The sequence below is a fragment of the Schistocerca gregaria genome, unplaced genomic scaffold (assembly GCF_023897955.1).
Source record: "Schistocerca gregaria isolate iqSchGreg1 unplaced genomic scaffold, iqSchGreg1.2 ptg000066l, whole genome shotgun sequence".
In the NCBI taxonomy this organism is placed as follows: domain Eukaryota; kingdom Metazoa; phylum Arthropoda; class Insecta; order Orthoptera; family Acrididae; genus Schistocerca; species Schistocerca gregaria.
The window spans coordinates 5,228,128-5,254,523 of NW_026061707.1; the positions used below are offsets into that span (position 1 = coordinate 5,228,128).

The 26,396-nt window shown below is 46.1% G+C and overlaps 17 non-coding genes across 17 annotated transcripts; all 17 read right to left on the reverse strand.

Moving 5' to 3' along the window:
• Positions 1-1,145: 1,145 nt before the first annotated feature.
• Trnak-cuu (transfer RNA lysine (anticodon CUU)) lies at positions 1,146-1,218 on the reverse strand. Its single transcript has one exon. It is a non-coding gene; the product is annotated as a tRNA-Lys (tRNA).
• Positions 1,219-2,649: 1,431 nt separating this feature from the next.
• On the reverse strand, positions 2,650-2,722 carry Trnak-cuu (transfer RNA lysine (anticodon CUU)). Its single transcript has one exon. It is a non-coding gene; the product is annotated as a tRNA-Lys (tRNA).
• A 1,468-nt stretch (positions 2,723-4,190) lies between these two features.
• Trnak-cuu (transfer RNA lysine (anticodon CUU)) lies at positions 4,191-4,263 on the reverse strand. The gene has a single exon. It is a non-coding gene; the product is annotated as a tRNA-Lys (tRNA).
• Positions 4,264-5,712: 1,449 nt separating this feature from the next.
• On the reverse strand, positions 5,713-5,785 carry Trnak-cuu (transfer RNA lysine (anticodon CUU)). Its single transcript has one exon. It is a non-coding gene; the product is annotated as a tRNA-Lys (tRNA).
• A 1,426-nt stretch (positions 5,786-7,211) lies between these two features.
• On the reverse strand, positions 7,212-7,284 carry Trnak-cuu (transfer RNA lysine (anticodon CUU)). Its single transcript has one exon. It is a non-coding gene; the product is annotated as a tRNA-Lys (tRNA).
• A 1,467-nt stretch (positions 7,285-8,751) lies between these two features.
• Trnak-cuu (transfer RNA lysine (anticodon CUU)) lies at positions 8,752-8,824 on the reverse strand. Its single transcript has one exon. It is a non-coding gene; the product is annotated as a tRNA-Lys (tRNA).
• Positions 8,825-10,270: 1,446 nt separating this feature from the next.
• Positions 10,271-10,343, reverse strand: Trnak-cuu (transfer RNA lysine (anticodon CUU)). Its single transcript has one exon. It is a non-coding gene; the product is annotated as a tRNA-Lys (tRNA).
• Positions 10,344-11,775: 1,432 nt separating this feature from the next.
• Positions 11,776-11,848, reverse strand: Trnak-cuu (transfer RNA lysine (anticodon CUU)). Its single transcript has one exon. It is a non-coding gene; the product is annotated as a tRNA-Lys (tRNA).
• A 1,470-nt stretch (positions 11,849-13,318) lies between these two features.
• Positions 13,319-13,391, reverse strand: Trnak-cuu (transfer RNA lysine (anticodon CUU)). The gene has a single exon. It is a non-coding gene; the product is annotated as a tRNA-Lys (tRNA).
• Positions 13,392-14,843: 1,452 nt separating this feature from the next.
• Trnak-cuu (transfer RNA lysine (anticodon CUU)) lies at positions 14,844-14,916 on the reverse strand. The gene has a single exon. It is a non-coding gene; the product is annotated as a tRNA-Lys (tRNA).
• A 1,455-nt stretch (positions 14,917-16,371) lies between these two features.
• On the reverse strand, positions 16,372-16,444 carry Trnak-cuu (transfer RNA lysine (anticodon CUU)). The gene has a single exon. It is a non-coding gene; the product is annotated as a tRNA-Lys (tRNA).
• A 1,449-nt stretch (positions 16,445-17,893) lies between these two features.
• Positions 17,894-17,966, reverse strand: Trnak-cuu (transfer RNA lysine (anticodon CUU)). Its single transcript has one exon. It is a non-coding gene; the product is annotated as a tRNA-Lys (tRNA).
• Positions 17,967-19,436: 1,470 nt separating this feature from the next.
• Positions 19,437-19,509, reverse strand: Trnak-cuu (transfer RNA lysine (anticodon CUU)). Its single transcript has one exon. It is a non-coding gene; the product is annotated as a tRNA-Lys (tRNA).
• Positions 19,510-20,937: 1,428 nt separating this feature from the next.
• Positions 20,938-21,010, reverse strand: Trnak-cuu (transfer RNA lysine (anticodon CUU)). The gene has a single exon. It is a non-coding gene; the product is annotated as a tRNA-Lys (tRNA).
• A 1,443-nt stretch (positions 21,011-22,453) lies between these two features.
• Trnak-cuu (transfer RNA lysine (anticodon CUU)) lies at positions 22,454-22,526 on the reverse strand. Its single transcript has one exon. It is a non-coding gene; the product is annotated as a tRNA-Lys (tRNA).
• A 1,446-nt stretch (positions 22,527-23,972) lies between these two features.
• Positions 23,973-24,045, reverse strand: Trnak-cuu (transfer RNA lysine (anticodon CUU)). The gene has a single exon. It is a non-coding gene; the product is annotated as a tRNA-Lys (tRNA).
• Positions 24,046-25,479: 1,434 nt separating this feature from the next.
• Positions 25,480-25,552, reverse strand: Trnak-cuu (transfer RNA lysine (anticodon CUU)). Its single transcript has one exon. It is a non-coding gene; the product is annotated as a tRNA-Lys (tRNA).
• Positions 25,553-26,396: the final 844 nt, after the last annotated feature.

Genomic DNA, 26,396 nt, shown 5'->3' on the forward strand with positions numbered 1-26,396 from the left:
GGCACTCTGCCTACCATTTCATTAGTTAACACCGGTCTTGTAGTGTGTGTTTCAAGCTCAAGAGCATCTCCAAGCAGAAAATGGTCAACAGCAACATTCAGACGGTTTCGTACTGCTCAAATGCTACATTAAAAAGGTATGTTTCTTTTTCACAACTGATAAAACACGAGCGTGACAGTATTCGAACCTGTAATCTTCAGATCCGAAGTCCGACGCCTTATCCATTAGGCCACACAGTCACTGACGACCAAGTGCAACTTGTATATGACTCATCTCGTAACGCTCACACCCCTGATAATTTGTGTTTTCGTTCTACACAGCCGCTGCCCTTGCTCTTTCCCACCCATTCGTTACATTCAACCTCTTACGTGACCGACCAAATATAGACTGGGAAACAAGACCACACACTTTGTGCATACGGAATCGAAGGCAGGGCGTGCCTCGCCGCATTTGCCACGATGGCCATTTGCTACTTCTGCAGAAGCGGCGACGACGACGACGACGACGACGACCGCGAGAGGCTCAGACATATGTGAGAAATACATCTATAAAATGTAATTCAGACTGCCTCGTCCCACCTTATGCTGTACCGCTTTGGCAAAGGCTTTATCTGCGCCATTCGCCTTAATCACATCTGAGAGTAATTCTTAATAAAAGGGATGTCGCCAATTGTTCGTCATCACAGATACTGTTTGCTATACGGCCACGACGCGCAACTGATTTCCAAAATTCGACATCTTCCTTTGAGGATGCAACTCACGACCCTTGGTTTACTAGTCCAGTGTTCTACCACTGAGCTAAAGAGGCGCGGCCTAGCGGTACTTTTGCGTACTTCGTCCTTACGGTCGTCTGGATCATCAGACTTCAGCTGACAACACTTCATGTTACCGACTAATATTTGCAGCTATGGCGACCCATTACTGCTTGGCTACACATCTGACACGTAACCGATGTCCTCTCCAAACAACAACACTTGCATTTCAGAACATGTCTTTCACACATGTCTACAAAATCACCTTCACCTTCAAATACAGTTTCCTTGCGACTGACAGAGACGTAGGCAAAGTTTAAAGTTGCTATTTCCATTACATCACGTTAATCAGAAAAACAGTAATTTACATCTGCAGCGGAACAAAATTCCGTTCCGCCCAGCGTGGGGCTCGAACCCACGACCCTGAGATTAAGAGTCTCATGCTCTACCGACTGAGCTAGCCGGGCTGCTTGGGTGAATACTTGCCGGGCAGCACGTCACACAGTACTCGTTTGGGTTTGGTGGTCCCATACAGAAACTCTCCATGCTGCCTAATGTTTTCCGAACGTCACACTCGTCACGTACTTCACTTTTATTTCATAATCATTTCTGAGAGGTAAAGGAATTGCATGACAACCTGCAGAGCTAGTGGCGTCAAAATTAACACTCATACTTGATGTGACTCAAAAGGCGAACGAGTTACTTTCCGACGTTGTTTTAGATGTGCAAGTGCTAGTGGAAACTCGCGGTGACGGCACTCTGCCTACCATTTCATTAGTTAACACCGGTCTTGTAGTGTGTGTTTCAAGCTCAAGAGCATCTCCAAGCAGAAAATGGTCAACAGCAACATTCAGACGGTTTCGTACTGCTCAAATGCTACATTAAAAAGGTATGTTTCTTTTTCACAACTGATAAAACACGAGCGTGACAGTATTCGAACCTGTAATCTTCAGATCCGAAGTCCGACGCCTTATCCATTAGGCCACACAGTCACTGACGACCAAGTGCAACTTGTATATGACTCATCTCGTAACGCTCACACCCCTGATAATTTGTGTTTTCGTTCTACACAGCCGCTGCCCTTGCTCTTTCCCACCCATTCGTTACATTCAACCTCTTACGTGACCGACCAAATATAGACTGGGAAACAAGACCACACACTTTGTGCATACGGAATCGAAGGCAGGGCGTGCCTCGCCGCATTTGCCACGATGGCCATTTGCTACTTCTGCAGAAGCGGCGACGACGACGACGACGACGACGACCGCGAGAGGCTCAGACATATGTGAGAAATACATCTATAAAATGTAATTCAGACTGCCTCGTCCCACCTTATGCTGTACCGCTTTGGCAAAGGCTTTATCTGCGCCATTCGCCTTAATCACATCTGAGAGTAATTCTTAATAAAAGGGATGTCGCCAATTGTTCGTCATCACAGATACTGTTTGCTATACGGCCACGACGCGCAACTGATTTCCAAAATTCGACATCTTCCTTTGAGGATGCAACTCACGACCCTTGGTTTACTAGTCCAGTGTTCTACCACTGAGCTAAAGAGGCGCGGCCTAGCGGTACTTTTGCGTACTTCGTCCTTACGGTCGTCTGGATCATCAGACTTCAGCTGACAACACTTCATATTACCGACTAATATTTGCAGCTATGGCGACCCATTACTGCTTGGCTACACATCTGACACGTAACCGATGTCCTCTCCAAACAACAACACTTGCATTTCAGAACATGTCTTTCACACATGTCTACAAAATCACCTTCACCTTCAAATACAGTTTCCTTGCGACTGACAGAGACGTAGGCAAAGTTTAAAGTTGCTATTTCCATTACATCACGTTAATCAGAAAAACAGTAATTTACATCTGCAGCGGAACAAAATTCCGTTCCGCCCAGCGTGGGGCTCGAACCCACGACCCTGAGATTAAGAGTCTCATGCTCTACCGACTGAGCTAGCCGGGCTGCTTGGGTGAATACTTGCCGGGCAGCACGTCACACAGTACTCGTTTGGGTTGGGTGGTCCCATACAGAAACTCTCCATGCTGCCTAATGTTTTCCTAACGTCACACTCGTCACGTACTTCACTTTTATTTCATAATCATTTCTGAGAGGTAAAGGAATTGCATGACAACCCGCAGAGCTAGTGGCGTCAAAATTAACACTCATACTTGATGTGACTCAAAAGGCTAACGAGTTACTTTCCGACGTTGTTTTAGATGTGCAAGTGCCAGTGGAAACTCGCGGTGACGGCACTCTGCCTACCATTTCTCTAGTTAACAGCGGTCTTGTAGTGTGTGTTTCAAGCTCAAGAGCATCTCCAAGCAGAAAATGGTCAACAGCAACATTCAGACGGTTTCGTACTTCTCAAATGCTACATCTAAACGGTATGTTTCTTTTTCACAACTGATAAAACACGAGCGTGACAGTATTCCAACCTGTAATCTTCAGATCCGAAATGCGACGCCTTATCCATTAGGCCACACAGTCACTGACGACCAAGTGCAACTTGTATATGACTCATCTCGAAACGCTCACACCCCTGATAATTTGTGTTTTCGTTCTACACAGCCGCTGCCCTTGCTCTTTCCCACCCATTCGTTACATTCAACCTCTTACGTGACCGACCAAATATAGACTGGGAAACAAGACCACACACTTTGTGCATACGGAATCGAAGGCAGTGCGTGCCTCGCCGCATTTGCCACGATGGCCATTTGCTACTTCTGCAGAAGCGGCGGCGGCGGCGACGGCGACGACGACGACGACGACTACGACGACGACGACGACGACGACGACCGCGAGAGGCTCTGACATATGTGAGAAATACATCTATAAAATGTAATTCAGACTGCCTCGTCCCACCTTATGCTGTACCGCTTTGGCAAAGGCTTTATCTGCGCCATTCGCCTTAATCACATCTGAGAGTAATTCTTAATAAAAGGCATGTCGCTAATTGTTCGTCATCACAGATACTGTTTGCTATACGGCCACGACGCGCAACTGATTTCCAAAAATTCGACTTCTTCCTTTGAGGATGTAACTCACGACCCTTGGTTTACTAGTTCAGTGCTCTACCACTGAGCTAAAGAAGCGCGGCCTAGCGGTACTTTTGCGTACTTCGTCCTTACGGTCGTCTGGATCATCAGACTTCAGCTGACAACACTTCATATTACCGACTAATATTTGCAGCTATGGCGACCCATTACTGCTTGGCTACACATCTGACACATAACCGATGTCCTCTCCAAACAACAACACCTGAATTTCAGAACATGTCTTTCACACATGTCTACAAAACCTCCTTCACCTTCAAATACAGTTTCCTTGCGACTGACAGAGACGTAGGCAAAGTTTAAAGTTTCTATTTCCATTACATCACGTTAATCAGAAAAACAGTAATTTACATCTGCAGCGGAACAAAATTCCGTTCCGCCCAGCGTGGTGCTCGAACCCACGACCCTGAGATTAAGAGTCTCACGCTCTACCAACTGAGCTAGCGGGGCTGCTTGGGTGAATACTTGCCGAGCAGCACGTCACACAGTACTCGTTTGGGTTGGGTGGTTCCATATAGAATCTCTCCATGCTGCCTAATATTTTCCTAACGTCACGCTCGTCACGTACTTCACTTTTATTTCATAATCATTTCTGAGAGTAAAGGAATTGCATGACAACCTGCAGAGCTAGTGGCGTCAAAATTAACACTCATACTTGATGTGACTCAAAAGGCGAACGAGTTACTTTCCGACGTTGTTTTAGATGTGCAAGTGCGAGTGGAAACTCGCGGTGACGGCACTCTGCCGACCATTTCGCTAGTTAACACCGGTCTTGTAGTGTGTGTTTCAAGCTCAAGAGCATCTCCAAGCAGAAAATGGTCAACAGCAACATTCAGACGGTTTCGTACTTCTCAAATGCTACATTAAAACGGTATGTTTCTTTTTCAGAACTGATAAAACACGAGCGTGACAGCATTCGAACCTGTAATCTTCAGATCCGAAGTCCGACGCCTTATCCATTAGGCCACACAGTCTCTGACGACCAAGGGCAACTTGTATATGACTCATCTCGAAACGCTCACACCCCTGATAATTTGTGTTTTCGTTCTACACAGCCGCTGCCCTTGCTCTTTCCCACCCATTCGTTACATTCAACCACTTACGTGACCGACCAAATATAGACTGGGAAACAAGACCACACACTTTGTGCATACGGAATGGAAGGCAGGGCGTGCCTCGCCGCATTTACCACGATGGCCATTTGCTACTTCTGCAGAAGCGGCGGCGGCGGCGACGGCGACGACGACGACGACGACGACGACGACCGCGAGAGGCTCTGACATATGTGAGAAATACATCTATAAAATGTAATTCAGACTGCCTCGTCCCACCTTATGCTGTACCGCTTTCGCAAAGGCTTTATCTGCGCCATTCGCCTTAATCACATCTGAGAGTAATTCTTAATAAAAGGCATGTCGCTAATTGTTCGTCATCACAGATACTGTTTGCTATACGGCCACGACGCGCAGCTGATTTCCAAAAATTCGACTTCTTCCTTTGAGGATGTAACTCACGACCCTTGGTTTACTAGTTCAGTGCTCTACCACTGAGCTAAAGAAGCGCGGCCTAGCGGTACTTTTGCGTACTTCGTCCTTACGGTCGTCTGGATCATCAGACTTCAGCTGACAACACTTCATATTACCGACTAATATTTGCAGCTATGGCGACCCATTACTGCTTGGCTACACATCTGACACATAACCGATGTCCTCTCCAAACAACAACACCTGAATTTCAGAACATGTCTTTCACACATGTCTACAAAATCTCCTTCACCTTCAAATACAGTTTCCTTGCGACTGACAGAGACGTAGGCAAAGTTTAAAGTTTCTATTTCCATTACATCACGTTAATCAGAAAAACAGTAATTTACATCTGCAGCGGAACAAAATTCCGTTCCGCCCAGCGTGGGGCTCGAACCCACGACCCTGAGATTAAGAGTCTCACGCTCTACCGACTGAGCTAGCCGGGCTGCTTGGGTGAACACTTGCCGAGCAGCACGTCACACAGTACTCGTTTGGGTTGGGTGGTTCCATATAGAATCTCTCCATGCTGCCTAATGTTTTCCTAACGTCACACTCGTCACGTACTTCACTTTTATTTCATAATCATTTCTGAGAGGTAAAGGAATTGCATGACAACCTGCAGAGCTAGTGGCGTCAAAATTAACACTCATACTTGATGTGACTCAAAAGGCGAACGAGTTACTTTCCGACGTTGTTTTAGATGTGCAAGTGCGAGTGGAAACTCGCGGTGACGGCACTCTGCCGACCATTTCGCTAGTTAACACCGGTCTTGTAGTGTGTGTTTCAAGCTCAAGAGCATCTCCAAGCAGAAAATGGTCAACAGCAACATTCAGACGGTTTCGTACTTCTCAAATGCTACATTAAAACGGTATGTTTCTTTTTCAGAACTGATAAAACACGAGCGTGACAGCATTCGAACCTGTAATCTTCAGAACCGAAGTCCGACGCCTTATCCATTAGGCCACACAGTCACTGAAGACCAAGTGCAACTTGTATATGACTCATCTCGAAACGCTCACACCCCTGATAATTTGTGTTTTCGTTCTACACAGCCGCTGCCCTTGCTCTTTCCCACCCATTCGTTACATTCAACCTCTTACGTGACCGACCAAATATAGACTGGCAAACAAGACCACACACTTTGTGCATACGGAATCGAAGGCAGGGCGTGCCTCGCCGCATTTGCCACGATGGCCATTTGCTACTTCTGCAGAAGCGGCGGCGGCGGCGACGACGACCGCGAGAGGCTCTGACATATGTGAGAAATACATCTATAAAATGTAATTCAGACTGCCTCGTCCCACCTTATGCTGTACCGCTTTGGCAAAGGCTTTATCTGCGCCATTCGCCTTAATCACATCTGAGAGTAATTCTTAATAAAAGGCATGTCGCTAATTGTTCGTCATCACAGATACTGTTTGCTATACGGCCACGACGCGCAACTGATTTCCAAAAAATCGACTTCTTCCTTTGAGGATGTAACTCACGACCCTTGGTTTACTAGTTCAGTGCTCTACCACTGAGCTAAAGAAGCGCGGCCTGGCGGTACTTTTGCGTACTTCTTCCTTACGGTCGTCTGGATCATCAGACTTCAGCTGACAACACTTCATATTACCGACTAATATTTGCAGCTATGGCGACCCATTACTGCTTGGCTACACATCTGACACATAACCGATGTCCTCTCCAAACAACAACACCTGAATTATAGAACATGTCTTTCACACATGTCTACAAAATCTCCTTCACCTTCAAATACAGTTTCCTTGCGACTGACAGAGACGTAGGCAAAGTTTAAAGTTGCTATTTCCATTACATCACGTTAATCAGAAAAACAGTAATTTACATCTGCAGCGGAACAAAATTTCTTTCCGCCCAGCGTGGGGCTCGAACCCACGACCCTGAGATTAAGAGTCTCACGCTCTACCGACTGAGCTAGCCGGGTTGCTTGGGTGAATACTTGCCGAGCAGCACGTCACACAGTACTCGTTTGGGTTGGGTGGTTCCATATAGAATCTCTCCATGCTGCCTAATGTTTTCCTAACGTCACACTCGTCACGTACTTCACTTTTATTTCATAATCATTTCTGAGAGGTAAAGGAATTGCATGACAACCTGCAGAGCTAGTGGCGTCAAAATTAACACTCATACTTGATGTGACTCAAAAGGCGAATGAGTTACTTTCCGACGTTGTTTTAGATGTGCAAGTGCGAGTGGAAACTCGTGGTGACGGCACTCTGCCGACCATTTCGCTAGTTAACACCGGTCTTGTAGTGTGTGTTTCAAGCTCAAGAGCATCTCCAAGCAGAAAATGGTCAACAGCAACATTCAGACGGTTTCGTACTTCTCAAATGCTACATTAAAACGGTATGTTTCTTTTTCAGAACTGATAAAACACGAGCGTGACAGCATTCGAACCTGTAATCTTCAGATCCGAAGTCCGACGCCTTATCCATTAGGCCACACAGTCACTGACGACCAAGTGCAACTTGTATATGACTCATCTCGAAACGCTCACACCCCTGATAATTTGTGTTTTCGTTCTACACAGCCGCTGCCCTTGCTCTTTCCCACCCATTCGTTACATTCAACCTCTTACGTGACCGACCAAATATAGACTGGGAAACAAGACCACACACTTTGTGCATACGGAATCGAAGGCAGGGCGTGCCTCGCCGCATTTGCCACGATGGCCATTTGCTACTTCTGCAGAAGCGGCGGCGGCGACGACGACGACGACGACGACGACGACGACGACGACGACGACGACGACGACGACCGCGAGAGGCTCTGACATATGTGAGAAATACATCTATAAAATGTATTTCAGACTGCCTCGCCCCACCTTATGCTGTACCGCTTTGGCAAAGGCTTTATCTGCGCCATTTGCCATAATCACATCTGAGAGTAATTCTTAATATGAGGCATGTCGCTAATTGTTCGTCATCACAGATACTGTTTGCTATACGGCCACGACGCGCAACTGATTTCCAAAATTCGACTTCTTCCTTTGAGGATGGTACTCACCACCCTTGGTTTACTAGTCCAGTGCTCTACCACTGAGCTAAAGGGGCGCGTCCTAGCGGTACTTTTGCGTACTTCGTCCTTACGGTCGTCTGGATCATCAGACTTCAGCTGACAACACTTCATATTACCGACTAATATTTGCAGCTATGGCGACCCATTACTGCTTGGCTACACATCTGACACGTAACCGATGTCCTCTCCAAACAACAACACTTGCATTTCAGAACATGTCTTTCACACATGTCTACAAAGTCACCTTCACCTTCAAATACAGTATCCTTGCTACTGACAGAGACGTAGGCAAAGTTTAAAGTTGCTATTTCCATTACATCACGTTAATCAGAAAAACAGTAATTTACATCTGCAGCGGAACAAATTTCCGTTCCGCTCAGCGTGGGGCTCGAACCCACGACCCTGAGATTAAGAGTCTCATGCTCTACCGACTGAGCTAGCCGGGCTGCTTGGATGAATACTTGCCGGGCAGCACGTCACACAGTACTCGTTTGGGTTGGGTGGTCCCATACAGAATCTCTCCATGCTGCCTAATGTTTTCCTAACGTCACACTCGTCACGTACTTCACTTTTATTTCATAATCATTTCTGAGAGGTAAAGGAATTGCATGACAACCTGCAGAGCTAGTGGCGTCAAAATTAACACTCATACTTGATGTGACTCAAAAGGCTAACGAGTTACTTTCCGACGTTGTTTTAGATCTGCAAGTGCCAGTGGAAACTCGCGGTGACGGCACTCTGCCTACCATTTCGCTAGTTAACACCGGTCTTGTAGTGTGTGTTTCAAGCTCAAGAGCATCTCCAAGCAGAAAATGGTCAACAGCAACATTCAGACGGTTTCGTACTGCTCAAATGCTACATTAAAACGGTATGTTTCTTTTTCAGAACTGATAAAACACGAGCGTGACAGTATTCGAACCTGTAATCTTCAGATCCGAAGTCCGACGCCTTATCCATTAGGCCACACAGTCACTGGCGACCAAGTGCAACTTGTATATGACTCATCTCGAAACGCTCACACCCCTGATAATTTGTGTTTTCGTTCTACACAGCCGCTGCCCTTGCTCTTTCCCACCCATTCGTTACATTCAACCTCTTACGTGACCGACCAAATATAGACTGGGAAACAAGACCACACACTTTGTGCATACGGAATCGAAGGCAGGGCGTGCCTCGCCGCATTTGCCACGATGGCCATTTGCTACTTCTGCAGAAGCGGCGGCGGCGACGACGACGACGACGACGACGACGACGACGACCGCGAGTGGCTCTGACATATGTGAGAAATACATCTATAAAATGTAATTCAGACTGCCTCGTCCCACCTTATGCTGTACCGCTTTGGCAAAGGCTTTATCTGCGCCATTTGCCTTAATCACATCTCAGAGTAATTCTTAATAAAAGGCATGTCGCTAATTGTTCGTCATCACAGATACTGTTTGCTATACGGCCACGACGCGCAACTGATTTCCAAAATTCGACTTCTTCCTTTGAGGATGGTACTCACGACCCATTGTTTACTGGTCCAGTGCTCTACCACTGAGCTAAAGGGGCGCGTACAAGCGGTACTTTTGCGTACTTCGTCCTTACGGTCGTCTGGATCATCAGACTTCAGCTGACAACACTTCATATTACCGACTAATATTTGCAGCTATGGCGACCCATTACTGCTTGGCTACACATCTGACACCTAACCGATGTCCTCTCCAAACAACAACACTTGCATTTCAGAACATGTCTTTCACACATATCTACAAAGTCACCTTCACCTTCAAATACAGTATCCTTGCTACTGACAGAGACGTAGGCAAAGTTTAAAGTTGCTATTTCCATTACATCACGTTAATCAGAAAAACAGTAATTTACATCTGCAGCGGAACAAATTTCCGTTCCGCCCAGCGTGGGGCTCGAACCCACGACCCTGAGATTAAGAGTCTCATGCTCTACCGACTGAGCTAGCCGGGCTGCTTGGATGAATACTTGCCGGGCAGCACGTCACAGAGTACTCGTTTGGGTTGGGTGGTCCCATACAGAATCTCTCCATGCTGCCTAATGTTTTCCTAACGTCACACTCGTCACGTACTTCACTTTTATTTCATAATCATTTCTGAGAGGTAAAGGAATTGCATGACAACCTGCAGAGCCAGTGGCGTCAAAATTAACACTCATACTTGATGTGACTCAAAAGGCTAACGAGTTACTTTCCGACGTTGTTTTAGATCTGCAAGTGCGAGTGGAAACTCGCGGTGACGGCACTCTGCCTACCATTTCGCTAGTTAACACCGGTCTTGTAGTGTGTGTTTCAAGCTCAAGAGCATCTCCAAGCAGAAAATGGTCAACAGCAACATTCAGACGGTTTCGTACTGCTCAAATGCTACATTAAAACGGTATGTTTCTTTTTCACAACTGATAAAACACGAGGGTGACAGTATTCGAACCTGTAATCTTCAGATCCGAAGTCCGACGCCTTATCCATTAGGCCACACAGTCACTGACGACCAAGTGCAACTTGTATATGACTCATCTCGAAACGCTCACACCCCTGATAATTTGTGTTTTCGTTCTACACAGCCGCTGCCCTTGCTCTTTCCCACCCATTCGTTACATTCAACCTCTTACGTGACCGACCAAATATAGACTGGGAAACAAGACCACACACTTTGTGCATACGGAATCGAAGGCAGGGCGTGCCTCGCCGCATTTGCCACGATGGCCATTTGCTACTTCTGCAGAAGCGGCGGCGGCGACGACGACGACGACGACCGCGAGAGGCTCTGACATATGTGAGAAATACATCTATAAAATGTAATTCAGACTGCCTCGTCCCACCTTATGCTGTACCGCTTTGGCAAAGGCTTTATCTGCGCCATTCGCCTTAATCACATCTGATAGTAATTCTTAATAAAAAGGCATGTCGCCAATTGTTCGTCATCACAGATACTGTTTGCTATACGGCCACGACGCGCAACTGATTTCCAAAATTCGACTTCTTCCTTTGAGGATGCAACTCACGACCCTTGGTTTACTAGTCCAGTGCTCTACCACTGAGCTAAAGAGGCGCGGCCTAGCGGTACTTTTGCGTACTTCGTCCTTACGGTCGTCTGGATCATCAGACTTCAGCTGACAACACTTCATATTACCGACTAATATTTGCAGCTATGGCGACCCATTACTGCTTGGCTACACATCTGACACGTAACCGATGTCCTCTAGAAACAACAACACTTGCATTTCAGAACATGTCTTTCACACATGTCTACAAAATCACCTTCACCTTCAATTACAGTTTCCTTGCGACTGACAGAGACGTAGGCAAAGTTTAAAGTTGCTATTTCCATTACATCACGTTAATCAGAAAAACAGTAATTTACATCTGCAGCGGAACAAATTTCCGTTCCGCCCAGCGTGGGGCTCGAACCCACGACCCTGAGATTAAGAGTCTCATGCTCTACCGACTGAGCTAGCATGGCTGCTTGGATGAATACTTGCCGGGCAGCACGTCACAGAGTACTCGTTTGGGTTGGGTGGTCCCATACAGAATCTCTCCATGCTGCCTAATGTTTTCCTAACGTCACACTCGTCACGTACTTCACTTTTATTTCATAATCATTTCTGAGAGGTAAAGGAATTGCATGACAACCTGCAGAGCTAGTGGCGTCAAAATTAACACTCATACTTGATGTGACTCAAAAGGCTAACGAGTTACTTTCCGACGTTGTTTTAGATCTGCAAGTGCGAGTGGAAACTCGCGGTGACGGCACTCTGCCTACCATTTCGCTAGTTAACACCGGTCTTGTAGTGTGTGTTTCAAGCTCAAGAGCATCTCCAAGCAGAGAATGGTCAACAGCAACATTCAGACGGTTTCGTACTGCTCAAATGCTACATTAAAACGGTATGTTTCTTTTTCACAACTGATAAAACACGAGCGTGACAGTATTCCAACCTGTAATCTTCAGATCCGAAGTCCGACGCCTTATCCATTAGGCCACACAGTCACTGACGACCAAGTGCAACTTGTATATGACTCATCTCGAAACGCTCACACCCCTGATAATTTGTGTTTTCGTTCTACACAGCCGCTGCCCTTGCTCTTTCCCACCCATTCGTTACATTCAACCTCTTACGTGACCGACCAAATATAGACTGGGAAACAAGACCACACACTTTGTGCATACGGAATCGAAGGCAGGGCGTGCCTCGCCGCATTTGCCACGATGGCCATTTGCTACTTCTGCAGAAGCGGCGGCGGCGACGACGACGACGACGACGACGACGACGACGACGACGACGACGACGACGACGACGACCGCGAGAGGCTCTGACATATGTGAGAAATACTTCTATAAAATGTAATTCAGACTGCCTCGTCCCACCTTATGCTGTACCGCTTTGGCAAAGGCTTTATCTGCGCCATTCGCCTTAATCACATCTGAGAGTAATTCTTAATAAAAGGCATGTCGGTAATTGTTCGTCATCACAGATACTGTTTGCTATACGGCCACTACGCGCAACTGATTTCCAAAATTCGACTTCTTCCTTTGAGGATGCTACTCACGACCCTTGGTTTACTAGTCCAGTGCTCTAACACTGAGCTAAAAAGGCGCGGCCTAGCGGTACTTTTGCGTACTTCGTCCTTACGGTCGTCTGGATCATCAGACTTCAGCTGACAACACTTCATATTACCGACTAATATTTGCAGCTCTGGCGACCCATTACTGCTTGGCTACACATCTGACACGTAACCGATGTCCTCTCCAAACAACAACACTTGCATTTCAGAACATGTCTTTCACACATGTCTACAAAATCACCTTCACCCTCAAATACAGTTTCCTTGCGACTAACAGAGACGTAGGCAAAGTTTAAAGTTGCTATTTCCATTACATCACGTTAATCAGAAAAACAGTAATTTACATCTGCAGCGGAACAAAATTCCGTTCCGCCCAGCGTGGGGCTCGAACCCACGACCCTGAGATTAAGAGTCTCATGCTCTACCGACCGAGCTAGCCGGGCTGCTTGGATGAATACTTGCCGGGCAGCACGTCACACAGTACTCGTTTGGGTTGGGTGGTCCCATACAGAATCTCTCCATGCTGCCTAATGTTTTCCTAACGTCACACTCGTCACGTACTTCACTTTTATTTCATAATCATTTCTGAGAGGTAAAGGAATTGCATGACAACCTGCAGAGCTAGTGGCGTCAAAATTAACACTCATACTTGATGTGACTCAAAAGGCTAACGAGTTACTTTCCGACGTTGTTTTAGATCTGCAAGTGCGAGTGGAAACTCGCGGTGACGGCACTCTGCCTACCATTTCGCTAGTTAACACCGGTCTTGTAGTGTGTGTTTCAAGCTCAAGAGCATCTCCAAGCAGAAAATGGTCAACAGCAACATTCAGACGGTTTCGTACTGCTCAAATGCTACATTAAAACGGTATGTTTCTTTTTCACAACTGATAAAACACGAGCGTGACAGTATTCGAACCTGTAATCTTCAGATCCGAAGTCCGACGCCTTATTCATTAGGCCACACAGTCACTGACGACCCAGTGCAACTTGTATATGACTCATCTCGAAACGCTCACACCCCTGATAATTTGTGTTTTCGTTCTACACAGCCGCTGCCCTTGCTCTTTCCCACCCATTCGTTACATTCAACCTCTTACGTGACCGACCAAATATAGACTGGGAAACAAGACCACACACTTTGTGCATACGGAATCGAAGGCATGGCGTGCCTCGCCGCATTTGCCACGATGGCCATATGCTACTTCTGCAGAAGCCCCGGCGGCGACGACGACGACGACGACGACGACGACGACGACGACGACCGCGAGAGGCTCTGACATATGTGAGAAATACTTCTATAAAATGTAATTCAGACTGCCTCGTCCCACCTTATGCTGTACCGCTTTGGCAAAGGCTTTATCTGCGCCATTCGCCTTAATCACATCTGAGAGTAATTCTTAATAAAAGGCATGTCGCTAATTGTTCGTCATCACAGATACTGTTTGCTATACGGCCATGACGCGCAACTGATTTCCAAAATTCGACTTCTTCCTTTGAGGATGTAACTCACGACCCTTGGTTTACTAGTCCAGTGCTCTACCAGTGAGCTAAAGGGGCGCGTCCTAGCGGTACTTTTGCGTACTTCGTCCTTACGGTCGTCTGGATCATCAGACTTCAGCTGACAACACTTCATATTACCGACTAATATTTGCAGCTATGGCGACCCATTACTGCTTGGCTACACATCTGACACCTAACCGATGTCCTCTCCAAACAACAACACTTGCATTTCAGAACATGTCTTTCACACATATCTACAAAGTCACCTTCACCTTCAAATACAGTATCCTTGCTACTGACAGAGACGTAGGCAAAGTTTAAAGTTGCTATTTCCATTACATCACGTTCATCAGAAAAACAGTAATTTACATCTGCAGCGGAACAAATTTCCTTTCCGCCCAGCGTGGGGCTCGAACCCACGACCCTGAGATTAAGAGTCTCATGCTCTACCGACCGAGCTAGCCGGGCTGCTTGGATGAATACTTGCCGGGCAGCACGTCACACAGTACTCGTTTGGGTTGGGTGGTCCCATACAGAATCTCTCCATGCTGCCTAATGTTTTCCTAACGTCACACTCGTCACGTTCTTCACTTTTATTTCATAATCATTTCTGAGAGGTAAAGGAATTGCATGACAACCTGCAGAGCTAGTGGCGTCAAAATTAACACTCATACTTGATGTGACTCAAAAGGCTAACGAGTTACTTTCCGACGTTGTTTTAGATCTGCAAGTGCGAGTGGAAACTCGCGGTGACGGCACTCTGCCTACCATTTCGCTAGTTAACACCGGTCTTGTAGTGTGTGTTTCAAGCTCAAGAGCATCTCCAAGCAGAAAATGGTCAACAGCAACATTCAGACGGTTTCGTACTGCTCAAATGCTACATTAAAACGGTATGTTTCTTTTTCACAACTGATAAAACACGAGCGTGACAGTATTCGAACCTGTAATCTTCAGATCCGAGGTCCGACGCCTTATCCATTAGGCCACACAGTCACTGACGACCAAGTGCAACTTGTATATGACTCATCTCGAAACGCTCACACACCTGATAATTTGTGTTTTCGTTCTACACAGCCGCTGCCCTTGCTCTTTCCCACCCATTCGTTACATTCAACCTCTTACGTGACCGACCAAATATAGACTGGGAAACAAGACCACACACTTTGTGCATACGGAATCGAAGGCAGGGCGTGCCTCGCCGCATTTGCCACGATGGCCATTTGCTACTTCTGCAGAAGCGGCGGCGGCGACGACGACGACGACGACGACGACGACGACGACGACGACGACCGCGAGAGGCTCTGACATATGTGAGAAATACATCTATAAAATGTAATTCAGACTGCCTCGTCCCATCTTATGCTGTACCGCTTTGGCAAAGGCTTTATCTGCGCCATTCGCCTTAATCACATCTGAGAGTAATTCTTAATAAAAGGCATGTCGCTAATTGTTCGTCATCACAGATACTGTTTGCTATACGGCCACTACGCGCAACTGATTTCCTAAATTGGACTTCTTCCTTTGAGGATGCAACTCACGACCCTTGGTTTACTAGTCCAGTGCTCTACCACTGAGCTAAAAAGGCGCGGCCTAGCGGTACTTTTGCGTACTTCGTCCTTACGGTCGTCTGGATCATCAGACTTCAGCTGACAACACTTCATATTACCGACTAATATTTGCAGCTATGGCGACCCATTACTGCTTGGCTACACATCTGACACGTAACCGATGTCCTCTCCAAACAACAACACTTGCATTTCAGAACATGTCTTTCACACATGTCTACAAAATCTTCTTCACCCTCAAATACAGTTTCCTTGCGACTAACAGAGACATAGGCAATGTTTATAGTTGCTATTTCCATTACATCACGTTAATCAGAAAAACAGTAATTTACATCTGCAGCGGAACAAAATTCCGTTCCGCCCAGCGTGGGGCTCGAACCCACGACCCTGAGATTAAGAGTCTCATGCTCTACCGACTGAGCTAGCCGGGCTGCTTCGGTGAATAATTGCCGGGCAGCACGTCTCACAGTACTCGTTTGGGTTGGATGGTTCCATACAGAATCTCTACATGCTGCCTAATGTTTTCCTAACGTCACACTCGTCACGTACTTCACTTTTATTTCATAATCATTTCTGAGAGGTAAAGGAATTGCATGAAAACCTGCAGAGCTAGTGGCGTCAAAATTAACACTCATACTTGATGTGACTCAAAAGGCGAACTAGTTACTTTCCGACGTTGTTTTAGATGTGCAAGTGCCAGTGGAAACTCGCGGTGACGGCACTCTGCCGACCATTTCGCTAGTTAACACCGGTCTTGTAGTGTGTGTTTCAAGCTCAAGAGCATCTCCAAGCAGAAAATGGTCAACAGCAACATTCAGACGGTTTCGTACTGCTCAAATGCTACATTAAAACGGTATGTTTCTTTTTCAGAACTGATAAAACACAAGCGTGACAGCATTCGAACCTGTAATCTTCAGATCCGAAGTCCGACGCCTTATCCATTAGGCCACACAGTCACTGACGACCAAGTTCAACCTGTATATGACTCATCTCGAAACGCTCACACACCTGATAATTTGTGTTTTCGTTCTACACAGCCGCTGCCCTTGCTCTTTCCCACCCATTCGTTACATTCAACCTCTTACGTGACCGACCAAATATAGACTGGGAAACAAGACCACACACTTTGTGCATACGGAATGAAAGGCAGGGCGTGCCTCGCCGCATTTGCCACGATGGCCATTTGCTACTTCTGCAGAAGCGGCGGCGGCGGCGGCGACGACGACGACGACGACGACGACGACGACCGCGAGAGGCTCTGACATATGTGAGAAATACATCTATAAAATGTAATTCAGACTGCCTCGTCCCACCTTATGCTGTACCGCTTTGGCAAAGGCTTTATCTGCGCCATTCGCCTTAATCACATCTGAGAGTAATTCTTAATAAAAGGCATGTCGGTAATTGTTCGTCATCACAGATACTGTTTGCTATACGGCCACTACGCGCAACTGATTTCCAAAATTCGACTTCTTCCTTTGAGGATGTAACTGACTACCCTTGGTTTACTTATCCAGTGCTCTACCACTGAGCTAAATGGGCGCGGCCTAGCGACGCTTTTGCGTACTTCGTCCTTACGGTCGTCTGGATCATCAGACTTCAGCTGACAACACTTCATATTACCGACTAATATTTGCAGCTATGGCGACCCATTACTGCTTGGCTACACATCTGACACGTAACCGATGTCCTCTCCAAACAACAACACTTGCATTTCAGAACATGTCTTTCACACATGTCTACAAAATCACCTTCACCTTCAAATACAGTTTCCTTGTGACTGACAGAGACGTAGGCAAAGTTTATAGTTGCTATTTCCATTACATCACGTTAATCAGAAAAACGTTAATTTACATCAGCAGCGGAACAAAATTCCGTTCCGCCCAGCGTGGGGCTCAAACCGATGACCCTGAGATTAAGAGTCTCATGCTCTACCGACTGAGCTAGCCGGGCTGCTTCGGTGAATACTTGCCGGGCAGCACGTCACACAGTACTCGTTTGGGTTGGGTGGTCCCATACAGAATCTCTTTATGCTGCCTAATGTTTTCCTAACGTCACACTTGTCACGTACTTCACTTTTATTTCATAATCATTTCTGAGAGGTAAAGGAATTGCATGACAACCTGCAGAGCTAGTGGCGTCAAAATTAACACTCATACTTGATGTGACTCAAAAGGCGAACGAGTTACTTTCCGACGTTGTTTTAGATGTGCAAGTGCCAGTGGAAACTCGCGGTGACGGCACTCTGCCGACCATTTCGCTAGTTAACACCGGTCTTGTAGTGTGTGTTTCAAGCTCAAGAACATCTCCAAGCAGAAAATGGTCAACAGCAACATTCAGACGGTTTCGTACTGCTCAAATGCTACATTAAAACGGTATGTTTCTTTTTCAGAACTGATAAAACACGAGCGTGACAGCATTCGAACCTGTAAGCTTCACATCGGAAGTCCGACGCCTTATCCATTAGGCCACACAGTCACTGACGACCAAGTGCAACTTGTATATGACTCATCTCGAAACGCTCATACCCCTGATAATTTGTGTTTTCGTTCTACACAGCCGCTGCCCTTGCTCTTTCCCACCCATTCGTTACATTCAACCTCTTACGTGACCGACCAAATATAGACTGGGAAACAAGACCACACACTTTGTGCATACGGAATCGAAGGCAGGGCGTGACTCGCCGCATTTGCAACGATGACCATTTGCTACTTCTGCAGAAGCGGCTGCGGCAACGACGACGACGACGACGACGACGACGACGACGACGACGACGACGACGACGACGACCGCGAGAGGCTCTGACATATGTGAGAAATACATCTATAAAATGTAATTCAGACTGCCTCGTCCCAACTTATGCTGTACCGCTTTGGCAAAGGCTTTATCTGCGCCATTCGCCTTAATCACATCTGAGAGTAATTCTTAATGAAAGGCATGTCGCTAATTGTTCGTCATCACAGATACTGTTTGCTATACGGCCACGACGCGCAACTGATTTCCAAAATTCGACTTCTTCCTTTGAGGATGGAACTCACGACATTTGGTTTACTAGTGCAGTGCTCTACCATTGAGCTAAAGGGGCGCGGCCTAGCGATACTTTTGCGTACTTCGTCCTTACGGTCGTCTGGATCATCAGACTTCAGCTGACAACACTTCATATTACCGACTAATATTTGCAGCTATGGCGACCCATTACTGCTTGGCTACACATCTGACACGTAACCGATGTCCTCTCCAAACAACAACACTTGCATTTCAGAACATGTCTTTCACACATGTCTACAAAATCACCTTCACCTTCAAATACAGTTTCCTTGCGACTGACAGAGACGTAGGCAAAGTTTAAAGTTGCTATTTCCATTACATCACGTTAATCAGAAAAACAGTAATTTACATCTGCAGCGGAACAAATTTCCTTTCCGCCCAGCGTGGGGCTCGAACCCACGACCCTGAGATTAAGAGTCTCATGCTCTACCGACCGAGCTAGCCGGGCTGCTTGGATGAATACTTGCCGGGCAGCACGTCACACAGTACTCGTTTGGGTTGGGTGGTCCCATACAGAATCTCTCCATGCTGCCTAATGTTTTCCTAACGTCACACTCGTCACGTACTTCACTTTTATTTCATAATCATTTCTGAGAGGTAAAGGAATTGCATGACAACCTGCAGAGCTAGTGGCGTCAAAATTAACACTCATACTTGATGTGACTCAAAAGGCTAACGAGTTACTTTCCGACGTTGTTTTAGATCTGCAAGTGCCAGTGGAAACTCGCGGTGACGGCACTCTGCCTACCATTTCGCTAGTTAACACCGGTCTTGTAGTGTGTGTTTCAAGCTCAAGAGCATCTCCAAGCAGAAAATGGTCAACAGCAACATTCAGACGGTTTCGTACTGCTCAAATGCTACATTAAAACGGTATGTTTCTTTTTCACAACTGATAAAACACGAGCGTGACAGTATTCGAACCTGTAATCTTCAGATCCGAAGTCCGACGCCTTATCCATTAGGCCACACAGTCACTGACGACCAAGTGCAACTTGTATATGACTCATCTCGAAACGCTCACACACCTGATAATTTGTGTTTTCGTTCTACACAGCCGCTGCCCTTGCTCTTTCCCACCCATTCGTTACATTCAACCTCTTACGTGACCGACCAAATATAGACTGGGAAACAAGACCACACACTTTGTGCATACGGAATCGAAGGCAGGGCGTGCCTCGCCGCATTTGCCACGATGGCCATTTGCTACTTCTGCAGAAGCGGCGGCGGCGACGACGACGACGACCGCGAGAGGCTCTGACATATGTGAGAAATACATCTATAAAATGTAATTCAGACTGCCTCGTCCCACCTTATGCTGTACCGCTTTGGCAAAGGCTTTATCTGCGCCATTCGCCTGAATCACATCTGAGAGTAATTCTTAATAAAAGGCATGTCGCTAATTGTTCGTCATCACAGATACTGTTTGCTATACGGCCATGACGCGCAACTGATTTCCAAAATTCGACTTCTTCCTTTGAGGATGTAACTCACGACCCTTGGTTTACTAGTCCAGTGCTCTACCACTGAGCTAAAGAAGCGCGGCCTAGCGGTACTTTTGCGTACTTCGTCCTTACGGTCGTCTGGATCATCAGACTTCAGCTGACAACACTTCATATTACCGACTAATATTTGCAGCTGTGGCGACCCATTACTGCTTGGCTACACATCTGACACATAACCGATGTCCTCTCCAAACAACAACACCTGAATTTCAGAACATGTCTTTCACACATGTCTACAAAATCTCCTTCACCTTCAAATACAGTTTCCTTGCGACTGACAGAGACGTAGGCAAAGTTTAAAGTTGCTATTTCCATTACATCACGTTAATCAGAAAAACAGTAATTTACATCTGCAGCGGAACAAAATTCCGCTCCGCCCAGCGTGGGGCTCGAACCCACGACCCTGAGATTAAGAGTGTCATGCTCTACCGTCTGATCTAGCTGGGCTGCTTCGGTGAATACTTGCCGGGCAGCACGTCACACAGTACTCGTTTGGGTTGGGTGGTCCCATACAGAATCTCTCTATGCTGCCTAATGTTTTCCTAACGTCACACTTGTCACGTACTTCACTTTTATTTCATAATCATTTCTGAGAGGTAAAGGAATTGCATGACAACCTGCAGAGCTAGTGGCGTCAAAATTAACACTCATACTTGATGTGACTCAAAAGGCGAACGAGTTACTTTCCGACGTTGTTTTAGATGTGCAAGTGCCAGTGGAAACTCGCGGTGACGGCACTCTGCCGACCATTTCGCTAGTTAACACCGGTCTTGTAGTGTGTGTTTCAAGCTCAAGAACATCTCCAAGCAGAAAATGGTCAACAGCAACATTCAGACGGTTTCGTACTGCTCAAATGCTACATTAAAACGGTATGTTTCTTTTTCAGAACTGATAAAACACAAGCGTGACAGCATTCGAACCTGTAATCTTCAGATCCGAAGTCCGACGCCTTATCCATTAGGCCACACAGTCACTGACGACCAAGTTCAACCTGTATATGACTCATCTCGAAACGCTCACACACCTGATAATTTGTGTTTTCGTTCTACACAGCCGCTGCCCTTGCTCTTTCCCACCCATTCGTTACATTCAACCTCTTACGTGACCGACCAAATATAGAGTGGGAAACAAGACCACACACTTTGTGCATACGGAATGAAAGGCAGGGCGTGCCTCGCCGCATTTGCCACGATGGCCATTTGCTACTTCTGCAGAAGCGGCGGCGGCGACGACGACGACGACGACGACGACGACGACCGCGAGAGGCTCTGACATATGTGAGAAATACATCTATAAAATGTAATTCAGACTGCCTCGTCCCACCTTATGCTGTACCGCTTTGGCAAAGGCTTTATCTGCGCCATTCGCCTTAATCACATCTGAGAGTAATTCTTAATAAAAGGCATGTCGGTAATTGTTCGTCATCACAGATACTGTTTGCTATACGGCCACTACGCGCAACTGATTTCCAAAATTCGACTTCTTCCTTTGAGGATGTAACTGACTACCCTTGGTTTACTAATCCAGTGCTCTACCACTGAGCTAAATGGGCGCGGCCTAGCGACGCTTTTGCGTACTTCGTCCTTACGGTCGTCTGGATCATCAGACTTCAGCTGACAACACTTCATATTACCGACTAATATTTGCAGCTATGGCGACCCATTACTGCTTGGCTACACATCTGACACGTAACCGATGTCCTCTCCAAACAACAACACTTGCATTTCAGAACATGTCTTTCACACATGTCTACAAAATCACCTTCACCTTCAAATACAGTTTCCTTGTGACTGACAGAGACGTAGGCAAAGTTTATAGTTGCTATTTCCATTACATCACGTTAATCAGAAAAACGTTAATTTACATCAGCAGCGGAACAAAATTCCGTTCCGCCCAGCGTGGGGCTCAAACCGATGACCCTGAGATTAAGAGTCTCATGCTCTACCGACTGAGCTAGCCGGGCTGCTTCGGTGAATACTTGCCGGGCAGCACGTCACACAGTACTCGTTTGGGTTGGGTGGTCCCATACGGAATCTCTCCATGCTGCCTAATGTTTTCCTAACGTCACACTCGTCACGTACTTCACTTTTATTTCATAATCATTTCTGAGAGGTAAAGGAATTGCATGACAACCTGCAGAGCTAGTGGCGTCAAAATTAACACTCATACTTGATGTGACTCAAAAGGCGAACGAGTTACTTTCCGACGTTGTTTTAGATGTGCAAGTGCCAGTGGAAACTCGCGGTGACGGCACTCTGCCGACCATTTCGCTAGTTAACACCGGTCTTGTAGTGTGTGTTTCAAGCTCAAGAACATCTCCAAGCAGAAAATGGTCAACAGCAACATTCAGACGGTTTCGTACTGCTCAAATGCTACATTAAAACGGTATGTTTCTTTTTCAGAACTGATAAAACACGAGCGTGACAGCATTCGAACCTGTAAGCTTCACATCGGAAGTCCGACGCCTTATCCATTAGGCCACACAGTCACTGACGACCAAGTGCAACTTGTATATGACTCATCTCGAAACGCTCATACCCCTGATAATTTGTGTTTTCGTTCTACACAGCCGCTGCCCTTGCTCTTTCCCACCCATTCGTTACATTCAACCTCTTACGTGACCGACCAAATATAGACTGGGAAACAAGACCACACACTTTGTGCATACGGAATCGAAGGCAGGGCGTGACTCGCCGCATTTGCAACGATGACCATTTGCTACTTCTGCAGAAGCGGCTGCGGCAACGACGACGACGACGACGACGACGACGACGACCGCGAGAGGCTCTGACATATGTGAGAAATACATCTATAAAATGTAATTCAGACTGCCTCGTCCCAACTTATGCTGTACCGCTTTGGCAAAGGCTTTATCTGCGCCATTCGCCTTAATCACATCTGAGAGTAATTCTTAATGAAAGGCATGTCGCTAATTGTTTGTCATCACAGATACTGTTTGCTATACGGCCACGACGCGCAACTGATTTCCAAAATTCGACTTCTTCCTTTGAGGATGGAACTCACGACATTTGGTTTACTAGTGCAGTGCTCTACCATTGAGCTAAAGGGGCGCGGCCTAGCGATACTTTTGCGTACTTCGTCCTTACGGTCGTCTGGATCATCAGACTTCAGCTGACAACACTTCATATTACCGACTAATATTTGCAGCTATGGCGACCCATTACTGCTTGGCTACACATCTGACACGTAACCGATGTCCTCTCCAAACAACAACACTTGCATTTCAGAACATGTCTTTCACACATGTCTACAAAATCACCTTCACCTTCAAATACAGTTTCCTTGCGACTGACAGAGACGTAGGCAAAGTTTAAAGTTGCTATTTCCATTACATCACGTTAATCAGAAAAACAGTAATTTACATCTGCAGCGGAACAAATTTCCTTTCCGCCCAGCGTGGGGCTCGAACCCACGACCCTGAGATTAAGAGTCTCATGCTCTACCGACCGAGCTAGCCGGGCTGCTTGGATGAATACTTGCCGGGCAGCACGTCACACAGTACTCGTTTGGGTTGGGTGGTCCCATACAGAATCTCTCCATGCTGCCTAATGTTTTCCTAACGTCACACTCGTCACGTACTTCACTTTTATTTCATAATCATTTCTGAGAGGTAAAGGAATTGCATGACAACCTGCAGAGCTAGTGGCGTCAAAATTAACACTCATACTTGATGTGACTCAAAAGGCTAACGAGTTACTTTCCGACGTTGTTTTAGATCTGCAAGTGCCAGTGGAAACTCGCGGTGACGGCACTCTGCCTACCATTTCGCTAGTTAACACCGGTCTTGTAGTGTGTGTTTCAAGCTCAAGAGCATCTCCAAGCAGAAAATGGTCAACAGCAACATTCAGACGGTTTCGTACTGCTCAAATGCTACATTAAAACGGTATGTTTCTTTTTCACAACTGATAAAACACGAGCGTGACAGTATTCGAACCTGTAATCTTCAGATCCGAAGTCCGACGCCTTATCCATTAGGCCACACAGTCACTGACGACCAAGTGCAACTTGTATATGACTCATCTCGAAACGCTCACACACCTGATAATTTGTGTTTTCGTTCTACACAGCCGCTGCCCTTGCTCTTTCCCACCCATTCGTTACATTCAACCTCTTACGTGACCGACCAAATATAGACTGGGAAACAAGACCACACACTTTGTGCATACGGAATCGAAGGCAGGGCGTGCCTCGCCGCATTTGCCACGATGGCCATTTGCTACTTCTGCAGAAGCGGCGGCGGCGACGACGACGACGACGACGACCGCGAGAGGCTCTGACATATGTGAGAAATACATCTATAAAATGTAATTCAGACTGCCTCGTCCCACCTTATGCTGTACCGCTTTGGCAAAGGCTTTATCTGCGCCATTCGCCTGAATCACATCTGAGAGTAATTCTTAATAAAAGGCATGTCGCTAATTGTTCGTCATCACAGATACTGTTTGCTATACGGCCACGACGCGCAACTGATTTCCAAAATTCGACTTCTTCCTTTGAGGATGTAACTCACGACCCTTGGTTTACTAGTCCAGTGCTCTACCACTGAGCTAAAGAAGCGCGGCCTAGCGGTACTTTTGCGTACTTCGTCCTTACGGTCGTCTGGATCATCAGACTTCAGCTGACAACACTTCATATTACCGACTAATATTTGCAGCTATGGCGACCCATTACTGCTTGGCTACACATCTGACACATAACCGATGTCCTCTCCAAACAACAACACCTGAATTTCAGATCATGTCTTTCACACATGACTACAAAATCTCCTTCACCTTCAAATACAGTTTCCTTGCGACTGACAGAGACGTAGGCAAAGTTTAAAGTTGCTATTTCCATTACATCACGTTAATCAGAAAAACAGTAATTTACATCTGCAGCGGAACAAAATTCCGTTCCGCCCAGCGTGGGGCTCGAACCCACGACCCTGAGATTAAGAGTCTCATGCTCTACCGACTGAGCTAGCCGGGCTGCCTGGGTGAATACTTGCCGAGTAGCACGTCACACAGTACTCGTTTGGGTTGGGTGGTTCCATATAGAATCTCTCCATGCTGCCTAATGTTTTCCTAACGTCACACTCGTCACGTACTTCACTTTTATTTCATAATCATTTCTAAGAGGTAAAGGAATTGCATGACAACCTGCAGAGCTAGTGGCGTCAAAATTAACACTCATACTTGATGTGACTCAAAAGGCGAACGAGTTACTTTCCGACGTTGTTTTAGATGTGCAAGTGCCAGTGGAAACTCGCGGTGACGGCACTCTGCCGACCATTTCGCTAGTTAACACCGGTCTTGTAGTGTGTGTTTCAAGCTCAAGAGCATCTCCAAGCAGAAAATGGTCAAAAGCAACATTCAGACGGTTTCGTACTGCTCAAATGCTACATTAAAACGGTATGTTTCTTTTTCACAACTGATAAAACACGAGCGTGACAGTATTCGAACCTGTAATCTTCAGATCCGAAGTCCGACGCCTTATCCATTTTTTTTTTTTTTTTTTTTTTTTTTTTTTTTTTTTTTTTTTTTTTTTCCTTAACCACTTTTTTTTTTTTTTTGTTTTTGTTTTTTTTTTTCCACTTTTTTTTTTTTTTTTTTTTTTTTTTTTATTTATAATTTTGTTTGAACCACTTTTTTTTTCCTCTTTTTGTTTTTTATGAGGATCTTCCAGAAGGGATCCATTCTTCCACCAGAACTCAATCCATTTCTTCTAGGTGAGTGAGGCGTTAACGGCAAAAAAAAAATGATGACACTATCAACTATGTTAAGCAGTGTCGAACTAAAGTACCTTTTCTGGTTAGGATTAATAAATAAATAAA